Below are 17,324 nucleotides of genomic sequence, written 5' to 3' on the forward strand. Positions count from 1 at the left end.
GTGACCAAGATTTACACAAGTGAGCTCGCTTTGTGCTTTGATTTCTTTTCTCTTTTTCCAGCTCCTCTCTTTCTTCCTGGTATCCACGTTTTCAAACCTAGGGACTCTGGGAAAGCAGATTAAAGGCAGCCCTAGAGGTTTATACAAACTACATGAGGCACATGGCAGGATGCCTGGCATGAAACATGGGGCCTGATTCATAAAACAGTTCAAAAGCATATATATAAAGTGTAAAATGGGGGGGTCTCTTGGCCATCAGTTGTAGCAGATTCTCAGAGGAGATGCTGTGGGACCAAGAGAAGCCCTTCAGGCTTCTATTTACAAGGCAAATGTCACATCTTGCACAGCTGGAAAGCCAGGCTGCAGTGACAGTGCACTATATTGAGCAACAGAAAACAGAAGGAACCTGTATTGGCGCTTCTTTCAGTACTTTGAAGTAACTCCCTCAAGCTCTTTTGACCAGGGCCAGAGTTAGGATCAGATCTCTTGGCTTGCAGCACCCAGCTATAGCCATTGGAGTGTGCTGCCAAGGTGTGATCTTTGCCTACTATTACAAATGGCTGTAGGACTGCATCTTCACTTGCTAGCTGTCTGTCACACTACACAATACCCTTTTTTACCCTGGATGAAAAAAGGGAAGGTAAAAGCAAAGAAACTGAGGGGGAAAAAAAGAACTTCTTTTCAAGATGTACTTGAATGAAACCAGCAGTTTTCATTTGGAGTTTTGAAGTAATTTGTAATCAACTCAAAACACTGCCAAATCTACTAGTCTAAGACAAAAGAGTGGCAACTTGTGCTCCTGTATTTAGGAAAATGAATTCCGTTTGAATTCTGAGTAATGTTTTGTTTTCATAATGGGAGTAAGGAATCCCCCCAGACTGACTGAGAGCAGATCCCATTAACTGCAAAGGCCAAAGGGGGAATTGACAAGTGAGTGATTTGGCTATGAAATGAGGTGAACTAATTTGCAGAGGAATGAGGATTTCTGAGCATCTGGTGGCTGGCCTGCCTACAATAGCACGGAGTACTGCATGCAAACATCAGGATTTGGCTTGCTTGAGAGCAGACAGTGATGGCCTCTGAGCTCTCTGGTGACTTGGAGCTTACAGAACTTCTCTGCATTACCAAAGACTTGGGGTTTTTAAACTACGCTCTTTTTCCGTCCCCAAACATGTTCCTCGCTCTGCTCAAAGCACAGTGTGGATCTGTATGAACAGCCAAAGATGTCTGAAACAGCAAAGGGAGCCCTTGCCCGCTGTCAGAGCAGAAGGGATCCAGGTTAGTTAAGCACGGAAAGAGAAGGAAATCACTTCTATGAGTTCTGTTCCCCAGGAGCATGTGCTCATTTTCCAGAGTTAAGTTGGTTCTGATTTAGTGACTGAAAACTTGTAACTCAAACTTCTAAACATTGTCATTTTATTACCTGAAGTTGACTTGGGTGACTCCTGGATTTTTCAGAGGGTGACCTTACCAAGAAGTCAGGGGAAACCTTTCTTTTCTATCAAGAAGATACAAGGAAACTGAGTGCAAATATTGATACTTTTTAATTTAAAATCCTTCTTTGGGAAACTAATGTTGGTTTTTAACCAGTCATTTTGAAGTCAGTGTGTAGAATACACCTGCCAAAGAGCCTTTCCTACCATAAGGGAATAAACCACATTTGAAAGTAATAAAACCATATGGCAAGGGAAGTTTATACAGTGAGGAGTATGTAAAGTGAACTGTGCATGATTCTTACTTATTTTTCAGTCAGGAACTGCTCTGCATCATCAAAAGTGAAGATGCTTTTGCAGTTTGTTTCTGTGTCAGCATCTGGGCGGCCCTCCCTCTCTTCTAGCACGTTGATAGACCTGCTCTTGGAGCCTTTCAGAAGGGACCTTCTCTCCAAAAGTGGGAAATTACTTCCCTCTTTTCTGCGAAAGCATCGGAAGGCCCTTGGCAGTGCTGGTACTCACCCCAGCTGAAGGAGGGGGTGCTTCCTTCCGCTGCTCTGTGCCAGGTTGGGGAGCACATACCTCGGGTTCCACGAACCACAGCTGAGTTGATGACACTCAGCACAATGAGTTGGTTTGTGATGACTCAAGGATAAGTGCAGAGAGAATTAGGGATAATGGTGCTGAGTGGCTCCTCTCTGTGGCCATTCCACAAGAGCTGAGGTTTATAAGAACAAAGCCACATCACTGACACTGTTGGCTGGAAATGGACTGATGGGAATATTTCTTTCCAATTCTTTGCAGCTCTCCATACCTTGGCCTGTGATTTAGAGTACATGCTAAATTCCATGATGAAGACAAGGGCAATTTCTCAGATAACACCTGGGTATTCACTCTTTGTGCTCAGGGGTGTTATTCCTTGCAGAACATCAATGTAGATCATAGAATCGCAGAGTTGTTTGGGTTGGAAAGGACCTTAAAGCTCATCCAGTTCCAGCCCCCTGCCATGGGCAGGGACCCCTTCCACTAGAGCAGCTTGCTCCAAGCCCCTGTGTCCAACCTGGCCTTGAACACTGCCAGGGATGAGGCAGCCACAGCTTCTCTGGGCACCCTGTGCCAGCGCCTCAGCACCCTCACAGGGAAGAATTCCTTCCTTACATCTAAGATGAATCTCCCCTGTTTCAGTTTAAACCCATTACCCCTTGTCCTTTCGCTACGGTCCCCAATGAAAAGTCCCTCTCCACATCTTTGTAGGCCCCCTTTGGATACCAGGAGGCTGAATGGACTCCAGCCGGGGCATAAAATTCTAACAGCAGAAGCTGTCCCAGAGGAATCTTTTAGAGATGTCCCTTGAATACCAAGGATGAGGACATGGAGCCTGCTAATTAGTTATACTGAAATGTTCTTCCTACATATTTTTGTTTTTGGAAAAGCAGTGGAGTGGAATTATGAAATGTGTAGTCTTGTTTGCTAGAATCAGCTGCCTTCTTTCTGAAAGCGTTTTGTGAGAGAAGGGTTGAAGAACATGAGAAATAACAGGCTTTACTCCGGGAGTGTTAATTGCCATTTCTCATTTGTTGCTATTCTCCTGCTAAATCAGCTTGCATACATAAAATCATAAAATCCACAATTTTAAAAGTTGTTGCCATTAACATCTTGTTTTGTAGAGGTAGCTAAATGGCAAAAGATAGAATTCTGAGATGCTGATAGAAGAGGGAAGCAAGGTCTTTGAGAACTCTTTTATAGATCCAAGTATTACAGTCAGAAGCAGCAGCCAAATGAGTTGGTACAAGAGGACAGAGAACTGATTTGGTATTTATATGAAATGAAATAAAGGAGATCCAGAGCAACAATGATGTAAAGCTGGAATAAACCTTTTGAGGCCGAGGAAGACACAGCAAAATGGAGATGAGAAGGAAGACCTTAGGATGCTTTATTTCAGTCAATCAGTTCCATTCATTATGACGTACTTTCATCTCTTCTTTCCATTAAAACAAACTCTTTTCTTTGTCTTCCATGATTACAGAGGACGCATTGCTTCCTCAAACCCTTTTTTTGCCTCCCCTCCATCACTCTTCTGCTCTGTAATCTGCACAGCACTGGGTTGTTGCTGTTGGAGTGGTTGAAGGTGGTTTTTCCCCTTTTCATTCTCAGTTCCATTGTGAACTGCCTCTGGAACCATGGCAGAGAGACCTGCCCATTGCATCATGCCTTTTTCCTTTCACCAGCAAGACTCTGTGACAGTCTTCTCTCAACAAAACGTTGTTGGCAGCATCAGCACCCACCAGCCCTCATGAAAATCCTCCTTTTTTCCTACAGCAAAGAATCAGATTTACTGACACAGTGTCATCCATCTGTTTGCAGGCACCCAGCTGGATGAAAAGGTGGACCTTTCACTGTCAGTAAACTCAGTTACCAGTGGACCAACAGGAGGAATGAGTTACTTAATTGAAAATGCATTTCCAAAGACTAAGTGTATTAGGAAAATGAGTTTGTTTTGTTCAGCTGCTGTCATGAAGGAAAGCACTGTGTAGGAGGACAGGCAATGGCTTTGAAAACTGTTCAGCCTATTTATGGCCCCTGTCAAAGTCAGATTAATGATTTTATATCAAAATGATACACACTTAATAATTTTTCATCATCACTGTAGTTTGGTTAGAAATAACAAGCATAGCAAGCTCTCGGTTCACATTTCCTGGAGTCTTCAAAGGGAATTAGTTGTGTGTCAGTGCCATGAGAGCTTTAGTAAGGCTTCATGGATTTAATCAAATGTTATAATTTTACAGTGTGTTTAAACTTATGAGTTTCACAAAAATTCAGACCTCTAATACAAAAAGGAAAACTTATTTTATGGCATTTCAATTTTTCACTCAAACATATGCAAAATACCACTTCTAATATGAATTCACATTTGTGTCATTATTTTTTTCTATCCCTTTTGTGCAATTGAAAGCAGTGAAATAAATTGTATGGCAAAATACTGTGCAACCACATAGTTGTGCCAGCCCAACAAAGCAGATCTGCTCATTCCACACAGCTTTAGCCTATAGCAGAATGCTGTGGAGAGATCGGTATGGTGTGGAGTGCCCTGTGATGGGAATGCAAGGCGAGTGGTGCAGGCACACTGATGCTCTGTCTCATCTGAAGCTGTTCCTGAATGTGTTTAAGAATCCCAGGACACAGTTTTTACGGAAATGGCAGAGGAAATAACAAGGGCCTAACCCCAGCTTGTATCTCCAGCGCTGAGTCCTGCAAGATCTGTGATCCCGGCTCCCCCCACCCCGAGGAACTGGGGAGAGAATGGCTCCTCCTGATGGCCTCACTCCTTGTGTTCTTGGCAGCAGCACTGCTCAGGAAATTCTAACAAAGCCGAGACATAACATAGACATTGCAAGGAGAACTGTTTACATTCCTGTAAAGAAAGCTGAGCAAGAGCTCTCAGGACCACTGAGTAAGTCTCTGCATAGCTCCTACGTTTGAACTCTTGCCCATCCTGTGCTGCTGGGGTGGTGCTTGTACTCGCAGTTCAAGCACCCCAGGTGATGCCTTTTCACTAACACTGGGGTACGTGCCAGACTTCTCAATATTATGGGGCTCACTTTTGAGGTTAGCTGGGTGTCTTCTGGAAGCGGAGCCATCGGAACCAGGAAGACAATTCCTGAGACAGCAGCTAATGGAGGCGATGTCTGACTGTCATCATGGGATTTTACGCGCTGTACTTTTTATATATAGGAGAAGATATATGGCATCAGCTGTATGCATTTCAAAAGTCTGATGGGGCTGTAGCTTAGAAAAGAGTGTGGGTTGTTGCGTTTGTTCCTTGATATCAAAGATGCTATTTTAAATGGGAAGGAGCACACAGCAGAGAGAATTGTGGGATTTCTATTTGCCATTCAGTATACCAAAGATAAGTTAAGTTTAGTTTAAGTCAAAGAACAATTACTCTGAGGATTTTTATATGAATTACAAGTATGGGTTGGATTTTTATAATGCCTATTACAAGGAGGGCAGTCCACCCAGGACTGCTTACGTGGGTAGCTACAACATAAGGCATCACTTTCAATTGCTCTGTAATTTCTTTGTTAGCTTCCACCTGTTTATCCAAGCTACAGTGGAGACAGTGAAGAGGGTAAGATGAAATTATGAGGGAATTCTGTCCTGGTAGCTGATGCCTGAACATCACATATAATCAGAGGAAAAATTTTAAAGCACTGAAAATTACTAGCATATAACTTAGAGACTGCACCAAGTCTGTAACCTTGTTGTACTTACAAAAAGTCATTTTGTTTTGATTGCCTATTGAATAAGTCTGATTATTCTTTAAGAGTCACTTGCAATGGAGCCTGAAGGTACAATATAAAATAATTGAATTGAGCGTAAAGTTCCAGCTGGTAACCTTGTCAGTAATCTGAACAAAGATCTTGTATCTGTAATTTAGAGAGCTGAAGCTGTGAATGTGAAGTGGATTCTCCTTGTATTTAGGAACTGCACACCCGCCTTTTCCCCCCACCAGTGGCAATCCTGTTCTTACCATCAAGCTCATTTTAATGGAATTAACATACCAGTTGATGGCAGCATGCTGGAATTAGAACTGTGTGGTTGGCTCAGATTTATTTCATGCTATATCACAGTATGAACTTGAGGAATGATTTGCAGGAGACTGATTATCACGGACATTGAACTTCACCATAACTACAATAAGTAGTGACAGGATTCTTTTTTATCTTTTCTAAGCTATTTGTTGCAATTTTTGAGCCCCTTAGTGTCACTTTACAAGAGAGAGCCCTGGAGCTGTAGCCAAACATTCTTTAAGAAGTGACCAAAAGTGGTAAGACAGCACAAGGTTTGTCTTGCCTGTAAATGTAATACAGGGCTCTTCAACAGTTGGTGGCACAAGCCCTTCAGCTTTGTCCTCACAAAACCCTCTCACTTCACAGGTTGTGTATGAAATCTGGGTAAATTGGACTCCAAGGATACAGGCAGGAGTTCAAGACTCCTCTTTATTAGGACACACTGTTTATTTCAAAGATGAAATCACCAGGATGCTGTTATTCAGTATTTTCTCACAATTTTACTTTGCACATAAAGGAATGAAACGATTCTCTTGCAAATCCAAGCAACTCCTTTTTCCTATTCTAAATTATTAATAACTGCAGTATTTACCTCACAAAGAAAACAGAATCCTGAGGAACTGAAATTAAAAGCTGTTTGGGGAATGAAATATTGCACAATTTGTTCTGTGTTGCTTAAAATCTGCATTCAGCTAGAAATGAGTTTATCAATCTCTTTTCCAAATCTAAGATGTACTTCTTTTTCATTGCAGAGACAGCTTCCTTGGTTAGACAAATCCAAACATGGAAATCAACTTTTTGCAAGCATCAGGATAAGTGGTATGTTACTATGGCATTTTGGATGCCTCCTTATTTACTAAGCTCTTTAGCCCTGTGTTGCTAAGATGCAAAGCTGATGCACAAAACAATAGGCCATCCTCGTCTCCAGATAATAAGGTCAAAGTACAAAGTCAGTAGGATGTAATTTTCCACAAATGGAATGTGTTCTAATTAGAAAGATTTGATACTTAAGTACTATTTGAAGTAAGTGCTTTCTGATCCAAATAGGAGAGTCGTTATTAATAAAAATGAATTCTCTGCTTTGGTTTAATAACTGGTACCATCTTGTGACATGCTAGGAACACACACACACGTGTGTATGTGCCTTTCCATACTCCCTGTCCCCCTCCATGAGCTGTAGCAGTGACAGCAGCACCTTGGTTTACCATCTCTGAGCAGCTACATCTCATTTCATGAAATGCTTTAAAGAAATGGTGCCAACCATTCCATGATGCTGTTATACCTCCCTCCTCTTTTGATAGCTCCCTTTTTATGTCCCAGCTGGTATTCCTTGGAGCTTTGCCTTTGGTAAACTGCCATATATTCTTTGCAAATATGCCACAGCTATTCGCTTTTCCTTCTGCAAATGACTCGCATTAGCTTCTATTGTTGTTGCATGTCAGTGAGAATATAGTTCCTTCAGCTCACTAGCTGCTATTATTTTCCCCTATTTTCCATTAAGAAGTATTTTATCCCAAATGTTATGAAAATACATTTCTTTTTCTGTTAACTTAGTTTGTAAAGCTTTTCCCACAGACAAATATCTCCCCCAGGATTAACTGTAGAGAACCTGAGAGATGGTGGTGGGTGTTCTTTTCCATCTGCAATGCATTTCCCCCCCTTAAATTTATGTATGTGCCTGCTCCCTCCTTATGGATACGTGTGGGAAGTAACTGGTATAGGAAATAAAGGAGTGTCTGGTGACCAATACATATGTGTTTGCACAGAGAAGGGATAGTTTGGGGAATATCTGTGGATAGTACATTGCGCAGAAAGATTTCTCTTTGTATCTGAGCAATAGGAGTGGGTGAAAGTATTCATGTGCCCATCGATTCTGGTCTGATTCTTACCGAAGTTAACATCCGTACCCTGTACGCAATCCTACAGGTTTCAGTGAGTTTACATTGTGCTGTGCAATGATGCTTTATTTCTTATGTCACTGGGGGACTTCAAGTATCAGTGGAGATGTACTTCTAGATCTCCAGTAAGTTGGAGGTGCTTTCCATCAGGAGAGGACTAGTGTTCCAAGAGGCCCTTGTTCAGTTTGATACAGCATCTGTACATTTGGACTGTGATGTGAAGAATTTTACCCCTTTCAGTGTGCAGAACTGGAAACCTCCCAAAGCAGAATTGCAGCATTTCTCCTGCAGCATTTCTGCGGTACTTTTAAAATTGTGTTCCAAGTTCTACATGTTTAGAATTTAGGCCACGGTACCACAGCCAGAGTGGGAGACAGCAGATATCAAATAGTACCATGATAGAGGCACATAGCTGCAGCACTATAATCAGGTAATAACCTGACCCTCCCTCCTGCACAGTAAAGTCCAAGAAGTCTCAGCATTAATCTCTTCCATAGTGTGAAGAGGCACACTAGGAATTTTTCTTGAAGATTTGATTAAAGGAAATCCAGGCGGTTCTACTAAAGATAAAACCCTTCCGAGGCAGCAGGAGAGGTGAGCTCCACCAGGGAAGGACTCTGAGGATTCCTTCCAAGCTGCAGGAAATAGATGGTAACTGCATTAAAGCTGAGGGTGGTATCTGTGCTGTGTGCTGTGGGGTGTGCCAGCAGAGCTCGGACCCTCTGCTGCCACCAGTGACACACAAACACACCTCACACAAGAGCGAGTTCTGGGGTAGGGAAGCAAGTGAGAGTTTTCAGAGCAACTTGTCTTAACATTAACAATGGAACATGCCTTTAGCCGTGTGCAAATAAGCAGAGATATAACGTATGTGCTGTAACTTGGGCATAGGCTCTTGGTTTAAAAGCACACAGTTTTCACAGGCTTATGAAAACATTTGCATTTTGGAGGAAAGATAATGTTGTGGAGTGTTGTGCTGGAACATAGGAGCTCTTAGTGTCAACCTCAGTTCTGGCACAGGCTGCCTCTAGAACGGTATCAGATCAGTCTGCAGGAGCCATACAGCCTGTCTTTTGTATGTCATTTATGCTGTTCTGTAAAGTCAAAGGAAGATATGATGGAAATAAAAGGGTTGTTATTGAAAGACTCATGCACTGAGACAGCAGAAACAGTGAAATCAGTGCATCGGGTGAGATTTCTACCATTCAGAGCTCCAAATTTTTTTCACAGCAAGTCACTGCTGGTTGAACATCAGCTCTCAGAAAAAGGTGTTGTAGCCAAACCCAGCCTTTGTAGCACAGCCTTGAGTAGAGAGCACGTGCACTGCACTCACAGCATAGAAACCCTGCTGCCGTTCGGCTGCGCTGATTGCTGGTGCTTGTGCTGTGAGTCACCTCACTTCATGTTGTTGCAGCAGTTTGTATATTTTGGGGAGGTGGAAAAAATAATAATAGGAGATATTTTATACGAATAGCATGATTTCAGTTCCTGTCTTGATCATTACATTGGCCAGGTAAGAGGCCTTGTTATTGGGAAGGATAAATAGACCTACTGGTAATGTAGCAAAAAAGATATATTCTCTACTTAGATTAAGCAGGCACAAATTGGAAGGGAGGGAGATAGAACGATTTTTCACATAACCATAATTGTGTGCTAATTATATCATGGAATGAAAGCAATTGCCCAATTATAAGACAATGTATCACTCTATCACAGGCAGTGCTTTGAAGGTTTATGTACTTTAAATTACTGTGACATTCCCAAGGCTCCTCTGTTTACACATTTGTCTCAGCATCTTCTACCAACAGCAGTGCTATGACTAAAGCCATTAATTAATATATTCCCTGTGTCTTTGCAGAAGTTAGAGAGTCCTGTTCATAATGAATTTATGCTGTTCTGTAAGTAGCTTGATTTTCCCATTACACTGCTAATGACCACTCTGGGTCCACCACTTGAAATACACCCCATGTTTAAGTCATGTTGTATCTGCTAGTACACCTTTCCTGTACACCAGCCGCTGAGCCCTCAAAGAGAATCTGTGGCTGCCCCATCCCTGGCAGCATTCAAGGCCGGGTTGGACTGGGCTTGGAGCAAGCTGCTCTAGTGGAAGGTGTGTGTCCCTGCCTGTGGCAAGGGGTTGGAGCTGGAGGAGCTTTAAGGTCCCTTCAGCTCAAACCGGTGTGGGATTCTGTGATAGAAAATCAGTGAGGGCTTACCAGCACTTCTTCCTCACCCACTTTCGTGCACCTTCTAATAACTAACCATATGACAAGTTAAGCCTTACTCTACTCCGGATTGCAGCACACCTATAGGTCATTAATACCTATCCCTTTGGACCTTGGAAGAGGATGGATCCTTCCAGGGAGTGGCCACCCCCAGGGCACCCATATCTGTGGCTGCAGTGTATGAAGACAGGATCTCTTCCACACACAGAGATGAGGTTTTTCTACATACTATTGGTCAACCCCAAATTGTCAAACCCCACACAGAAATCAATATGATGTCAACCTAGATCTTGGTGTGTTGGGAACCAGCTAATAAACAGGCTGCTGCATTCTATGGCAGCTTCAGTTCACAGATAGATTTAAGGTGCAGCCCTAAGTACAGCACACTGCAATATGCCTTGCTGTCAAAGTAAAGACTAGGGAGTGTTGACTTATTCAGCAGTTTCACACAAGGACAGGCTTGACAGGTGGCACCAGAATGTGAGGTCTGTTTCAGATTCTTTCATTAATTTTTTGCAAACTTTAGGCGCTTTTGAAAGGAACCATATTGACGGCACTAGAGGCTGCACTCTGCTATTTATCCATAAAATATAAATGGGAAGGGATACTCCAAGCTTACCTGTTTCCCTGGCTGAAAGGCATCAGCTCTTCTCTGTGATGTTTGGTGAGACTGAGAATGTAGTTGTCTCATTCACAAGGACATGTCTACAGGGCAATGTAGGGTAATACAATGTCCTTTGCTGGCCTGTAAGTGCTTCAATGAGATATTATGGGTTGTGTGTCTCTATCTTTGTTCCAACTTTTTTTTCCTGGTTTCATTTTTAAAGGCATTTGCCTGGTTTTACAGTTACTTATTTTGAATGTTTACCAAAACCTGCTGGTTTCTTGCCATTTTTGCCATTCTTTGTGAAATTAGGTCTATGAACCTTCGTGCAGCATTAAATTGATGGCTGTCTGCATCTCGAAAGTCACCAGTCAGAGCGCTGGTAATTGGCACCTCAACATAAATTCCCAGCAGAGGCCAAGGACCAGATAGTTTCAGAGATGAAAGACCATCTGCCTCTTCTTGGTGGATCCTCATGGCTGACTGAGCAATGTCAGGAAAGCTTGTCTGCTTTACCTTTTTTTGGGGACAAGTCAAGGATTTCTCTACCACCCATCTGGTACCTGATCCTGGCATGGGTTCTTTATTATTTTTAAGATAATTTGCCTTCCTCCCCCCTCTTCTCGTGGCAAAGGGTTTTAATCCCCTGTCACTCGCATTTTTCAAAATGGCACCTCAGATGGTGGGGACAAATGCATGACTTGCTGTCCCCTGTGTTTTGCTGCCACAGGTGATGCTAGTGGAGAGCCCCGTTCCCTGGTGCGGTACAGCCGAGGTGTTTGGCATCTCTAAGTACCCAAGAACTTGGTATCTTTCTTGGTATCTCCCTTTCTTGCACTGTGCACATTAATGCTTTGGCACATAAAAAATGCCAGCAGATGCCATCAAGTGTAAAGAGACAGGTGGTGTCACTGCGTCAGAGGAGGGACTTCCTCCAGAAAGATGGCACTTACTGAGTTCCGTAGGCTGCCCGTGCAAATCCTTCCCCACGTGGCACCCATCTCCTTGGGAGCCAGGCCTGATGTCCCTGCGAGCCGGCACAGCGCCATGTGCAGCCCAGGAGTGCACACACACACACAATGGAGGTGCTTGGTAACGACCAGATTTTACACAGCAGGTTTGTAAGTGACGCTTCACGCTGCACCCATGTGTCATGCAGTCAGTGTGGCACAGTGGATGGGGTTGGAAAGTGAGTGAGGTAACAGTTTGGGCTTTGCCACTGCTTGGTGGCTGCATTTCAGGTTAGCATCCGTAAAAAGGGTTGTGGCCAGATTGCAGAAAACCTTCTTTTTTGTATTTTACCCTAAGCTCACCACTTCATCAAGATGTGATTAATTTTCCAAACAGGAGGTCTCAAGCTCCATGACCTGCATGTCAGATAGGCTCTGCCATATCAGCCTTTGTGTGTCCCACTGTGCCTACTGACTGAAATGCATTTCTCCATAGGGTGGAGAGTTCATGACTTGGACTCCAGACGCATGAGCTGCTAGTGATGTGGCAGCAGAGGGCTGTGGTTTCCTTCCCTCTCATACTTCCATACAAGAGTTGTCCTGCCAGACATTGAGATACCAGTGGGTCGGTCTTTAAACACAATAAATTATTTACACCCCACCATAACCGGGTGCTCAGATCCATGTCTGCACTTTCTGTTGGGAAGGCAGCCTGCTCACAGCCTTCCACTAACCACACTTTGTCTTTTCTGAGTGCGAGGAGCAAACTCTGTGTTCAGGTTTTACCTTCTTTCTTTATAACTACTGATTGCTTCAAGCCAAAGGGGGGCTTGCAGAAAACGTAATGAAAGGCAGAACTTGCCTGCTGTAGCTTTTCAGGGAGATAAAGGGCACTCCTCCTCTCCAGAAGGTCTCTGTTCCTTTCCCAGTGATGCTGTAATCTGTTGCTAAGGCAGTGGCTGTGCTGTAACATAGTGTTCTCTCTCTCATTGTGTTTATGAGCAGGTGGAGCAGAAATTGCCTGGTTTCTACACAAATAGCTATAGAACAAATGTACCAGAGGAAATGGGGGGTGGGTGGAGAAGATCCACAACATGATTAACATGAAAATAAAAAGATGTGTGAGCATGCCATTTTTGAGTGGTAAATATATAAATAAAGTCAATCGCTGAGCACCTTCTCGGTATGAGGCAGCCCAATCCGCAGAGGATCAGACTAAACATCAAGAAATCATATTATTCTTAGCTCCTCCACTAGCCTGCCGAGTGGTTTTAGCCAAGGTATTTTCTGGTTCTGTGCTTCAGTTTTTCCATCCTTTCAGAGGGTTGCTGATTCTTTGTAAAGACGTGTGAAAGCTGGTGTAGAAAAACACTGGTTGGTATCTGGGGTTTACTGTCATGAGAAGTAGGAATTTGGTGAATTTTGGGAAGGGCTATTGCTGAAGATGAGTTTAGAAAGAGGCTAGTAAAAGAAAAAATAGTGTGCACTGGATAACGATGATTCAGTGGGGAAGCTGTTCGTATTCCTGTTTTGTACAATTTTACAAGGCCAAAGAAGTGGAATCCAAACCCTCTCAAGCCCATTTACATCACCGCGCTGTATCTGCAGACATCGTTACCTTGACATTAAGGTGAAACCATTGACAGTGCTGGCGTTAGCGCAGCACGTTTTGCCATGTATCAGACACATTGCACTGCAGAGGAAAACAAAGGCAGATGAAGTGAGAAGTGGGAGTCATGAATCATTTAAAACGAAACAGCACACACAGAGCCCTGTACAAGGAGTGACAGCGGCACCTTCGGAGCGCTGCCAGCGAGCGCGAGTGCAGCCACCCCGGCTCCTGGGGAGCAGGAAGGCGCCTGCTTCCTGGGGTTCAGACAGGCACCTTTCTTCAGAACCATCCTCACAGCTTGAATTGAGGGCTTCTGGAGCATGTTCTGGTTGTTTCTGCCCACACCCTTCACAGATGCTGAGCTTGCAAAGGTACCCGTGTGCACACAAACTGCATCTCGTGCTGGGGCTGCCCACACTGCTCCTGGGGGGTGAGAGAACTCTCCTCTGTTAGTGTTTCCTGTCTACTTGGCATGTTCTCTGGAAGCCTGGTTCTCCCTTCACTCTCATGAGTTTCACACTGCTGTGACTTCTGTGATTTACACAGTTGCAACTGTCATTGTAAGAAATGGCTTTAGATGATGCTCTGGGCTGGATGAAACAGTGAGTCCTGATAAAAGTGGATCGCTAAAGTCAGTGGTTCTGTGCCTCTCTCCTTTTGAAACCTTGGGATGTTACAAGGTAATTCTTTCATCTATCCTTAATGAAAGAATCTAAGGTTCTTGATAGTCTGGGTTTTTGAACTTTGTTTTTTGCCCTGAAGTATTTCCTGGAGTTCCTGCTCATAGTACAGTAGCCTCTGCAGGTATCCTTTGGCTTTCTGCTCACATAAGCACCTTCTCCTGGATGCTGAGCAGGTGTTTGTAAAGCAAATTCAGTGGATTTTTAGAGGGTTTAGAGGCTGGGAGCATAAAATGGGTATTTCTTGCATCTTAAGTAGACTGTAAAGCTTTAGTTGTTTAATGATTGTAATGAGTGAAAAGGTAAGTGGGTAAAGGATCATTTGAAAGGGCCTGATTTGAGTCATCACAGACCCTTATCTGACAGACTAAAGTCTAGGGGAACTCTTAGCCTCAAATCTTTCCTTCTCAGTAAATAAAACATATGTCCATCTTGCTTCTGCTTTTAATCCCTCTTTAAAACAATTTAATTGTATTGGACCAGCAATGGCTATAGGTTTCAGCAAAAAACCTGCTGAGTTTTGCAGAGTTTATACAGTTAAAATATAATTACTTTCTGAATTCATAGGGTAAGTGTTGAGTTTTATTTGAAGTGAAAGAAAAAAGTAGGTTCAATTACTGAAGTGCTCCTGTTTCCTTGACATGCTGTAGGAGCAGAGGAAAAATCAAGTCACTTAATGCAAGAAAAAAAAAATCCACCAAAAAACTCCAACTGCCAAGACAACATTTTTAACACTTAGAGCAGACAAACTGTTGGGTTTCAAATTGGCAAACAGTCTGTTATGACAGTCCTTTGATGGAGCAATTCATAGAAAGAAAACTATCAGGAAAACTCCGCTCCAAGCAAGTGGGGCTTCTAATCAAGAAGATGATGCTGCTCAGCTCTAGATCAAAAAAGAGTCACAGAAATAAAAGTCTTGATTCTACAGTGAGGTTTGTGTGGGTAGAACCAACTGCAGGGTAGAATCCTGAAGGCAGCTGTGATGATGTGAATCGGGACTCAGCTGCGCCACATGGACCATCAGTTACACTTCTTTATTGTCTCCTGGCTGGTGTGTTTTAGCTCTGTGAGATCTCCAGCTCTCTGAACAGTGATGGGAATCCATTCTTGTTCAGTGGACTTTGTTTTCTACCAGAATGATCCACCCTGTGCTCTACAACCCAGAGGACTTCTTTGGGTGGCCTTGAATAATTGCTAACTTAAAGTAGCCCAAAGCAATAAGCATCACACAGAACTGCTGCAGGCTTCTGCTGCTTCTCGGTGCCCCTTCCATGTGCCCTCACTTGAGAGTCTGTGCCTTCCTTCCTGACTCGGTGCAGGAGTTAGGGGCAGAAACCTGTCACCCATTTCTCTCAAGCTTTCCCTTTGCTTAAAATACCTTCAGGTATTTCAGGATCTGGGCTTTTTTTAAGTTCAGTATTGCCAATCTTACACTAATAAAGGCATAAGCCTGTACTTCAGAATCCTGAGTGGCATAATTATGACTTTAAAAATAGATCACTTTTTCCTGAAGGCTGAGGTATTCAGATGACATTCAAGCAGCTGCATCTTCAAGAGAAATAGCACATATTATGGTACTGCTAATAAAATTGTAAGTGCTGGCAACACACTACTTCATGTAATCAGTCTTCAGAATTTGTATTCACTACTTGAGCTGCTGTGAACTGACACATCCCTTCGTGTGCAAGTACATCCAGCGCCCAGCGCCTGGTTTGTGACCTGGTGGGCACTAGGCTCCAGTTTAGATCAGGACTTTTGATGTTAGCTTGAGGAAAATCAACATTCAGCCTCAGCTGAAGAACACATAAACAGGGAGGAACGTCTTGGTTCTTGAAAGGTCAGGGGTATGGACAGAGTGTGGCACCTCCCCACTGCTCTGCCTGCTGCGGGCATGAAGAAACCTTCACAAACTGCCCTAAATTCAGCAGATTTGGACACTCCACAGCACCAGCTTTAAAAGAGAAGTAACAGCACTGCCTGGTATCACAGCAATGTGCAGAAAATGAAAGCTGCTGAAGCACTTGGAGATGTAATCAGAAGTGCTGCAAAGTGCTGCTAATTATGGATAATTTGTTCTTTGGCTGTACATGGTTTTTAGCGTGAGGGTCTCTGGTACAATGATGATGAGCACTGAACAGGTATCTCAATATGATTTTCTGTGCTTGACAATATGGAACTCACTTGCCGTGTAGTTCCAGCCAAGCACGCATGAAATTGACTGTCACAGCACAGAGTCAACGCGACACATTGGAACAAAAGCTTCAACCCAGGCTTGCAATCGCGGTATTTTCTTAATGAGGGGCAGGTGCTGGTGTTTATTGCCATTCCCACAGCCCTCCTCCCTCATTCCTGCAGCTTGATTCACAGGAACGTGCCCTGGGTGTGGAATCACCGAGTGGCCTCAGACAAAACCCACTGCCCAGATCGCTCCCAGCTCCACTCTTCTCTGTGAACTTTCTGCGGTGCTGAACAGCAGCGACACTGCTCCAGCCTCCAGTTACCTGAATGGATGCTGCAACTTTGCATCATTCCCAGGGATGTGTTGCACCTACAGCTGGATGAATAGTGCAGTTCTGAGTCACTGGCTGAATCTGGAAGGAGGAAAAGGGGAAGGTCCCCGAGGGTCTGGCTGTGTGAGCAGGGGGAGGCTAATTAATTACACATGTACAGTGGGGAATACTTCACAAAAATCCACTTAAGTGCTGGGGTTTTTCTGGTACGTGTTGCTGCTCACAGCTGAGAGCATAACACCAAGGCAACCGTATTCCTGAAAACTTAACTCATTGAGGGCTGTTAACAGACTGAAACAAAGAGAAAAAGCCCAATCCCAAACACCAGCGTTGTGTTTCATTAGAGAAATGCTTTGACTAAAGAATGATTCATCACCTGCTGATGTCAGATCCAGCTCTGGTGCAATTTCAATGTGAATTTCTTTTCTTCTCTGTGTTATTTTCAGAGGTTTTCTTTCAGAAAGCAGTGCTGAACTGGCTGCCTCTCCTGGAGGGTGAAGGCAGCATGGTAGTATTACCATTGACACCAGGGATGCAAATTATTTTCCTCTTGGCATGAGGAAGCTTTTTGCTGCCAAGAGAGCTATCTGTAGATTCAGATTTTTTTAAATACTGTAAACTATTTTGGTAGCAGCAAATCGCTGCTCCTTGGTGGTACATGATCTCTGCCTATTTTTAATGCCCTGTGACAGAACTGCAGCTTGCTTTCCAGTGTACATGTACGGTCATCTGGTGAAGGAGCCAAGGCCCCTTTTATAGCGTGACCATTTCCATTCTCTGCACAACTGCAGTTGGAATTGGGTTTTTCAAATAGCTCTGGAATGATCTCTCCCTCACAAAA

At 43.5% G+C, this 17,324-nt stretch overlaps 1 long non-coding RNA gene across 1 annotated transcript in view; it reads left to right on the forward strand.

The window, feature by feature from the left end:
- Window positions 1–17,324, forward strand: part of LOC134161602 (uncharacterized) — a 118,887-nt gene that overhangs the window by 57,430 nt on the left and 44,133 nt on the right. The window contains exon 12 of the long non-coding RNA XR_009964047.1: window positions 6,757–6,823. This is a non-coding gene — a long non-coding RNA (uncharacterized LOC134161602). The remainder of the gene's footprint in view (window positions 1–6,756; window positions 6,824–17,324) is intronic.

Source organism: Pezoporus occidentalis, unplaced genomic scaffold, assembly GCF_034315485.1.
Source record: "Pezoporus occidentalis ecotype Australia unplaced genomic scaffold, CSIRO_AGI_Poc_V1 ctg176, whole genome shotgun sequence".
In the NCBI taxonomy this organism is placed as follows: domain Eukaryota; kingdom Metazoa; phylum Chordata; class Aves; order Psittaciformes; family Psittacidae; genus Pezoporus; species Pezoporus occidentalis.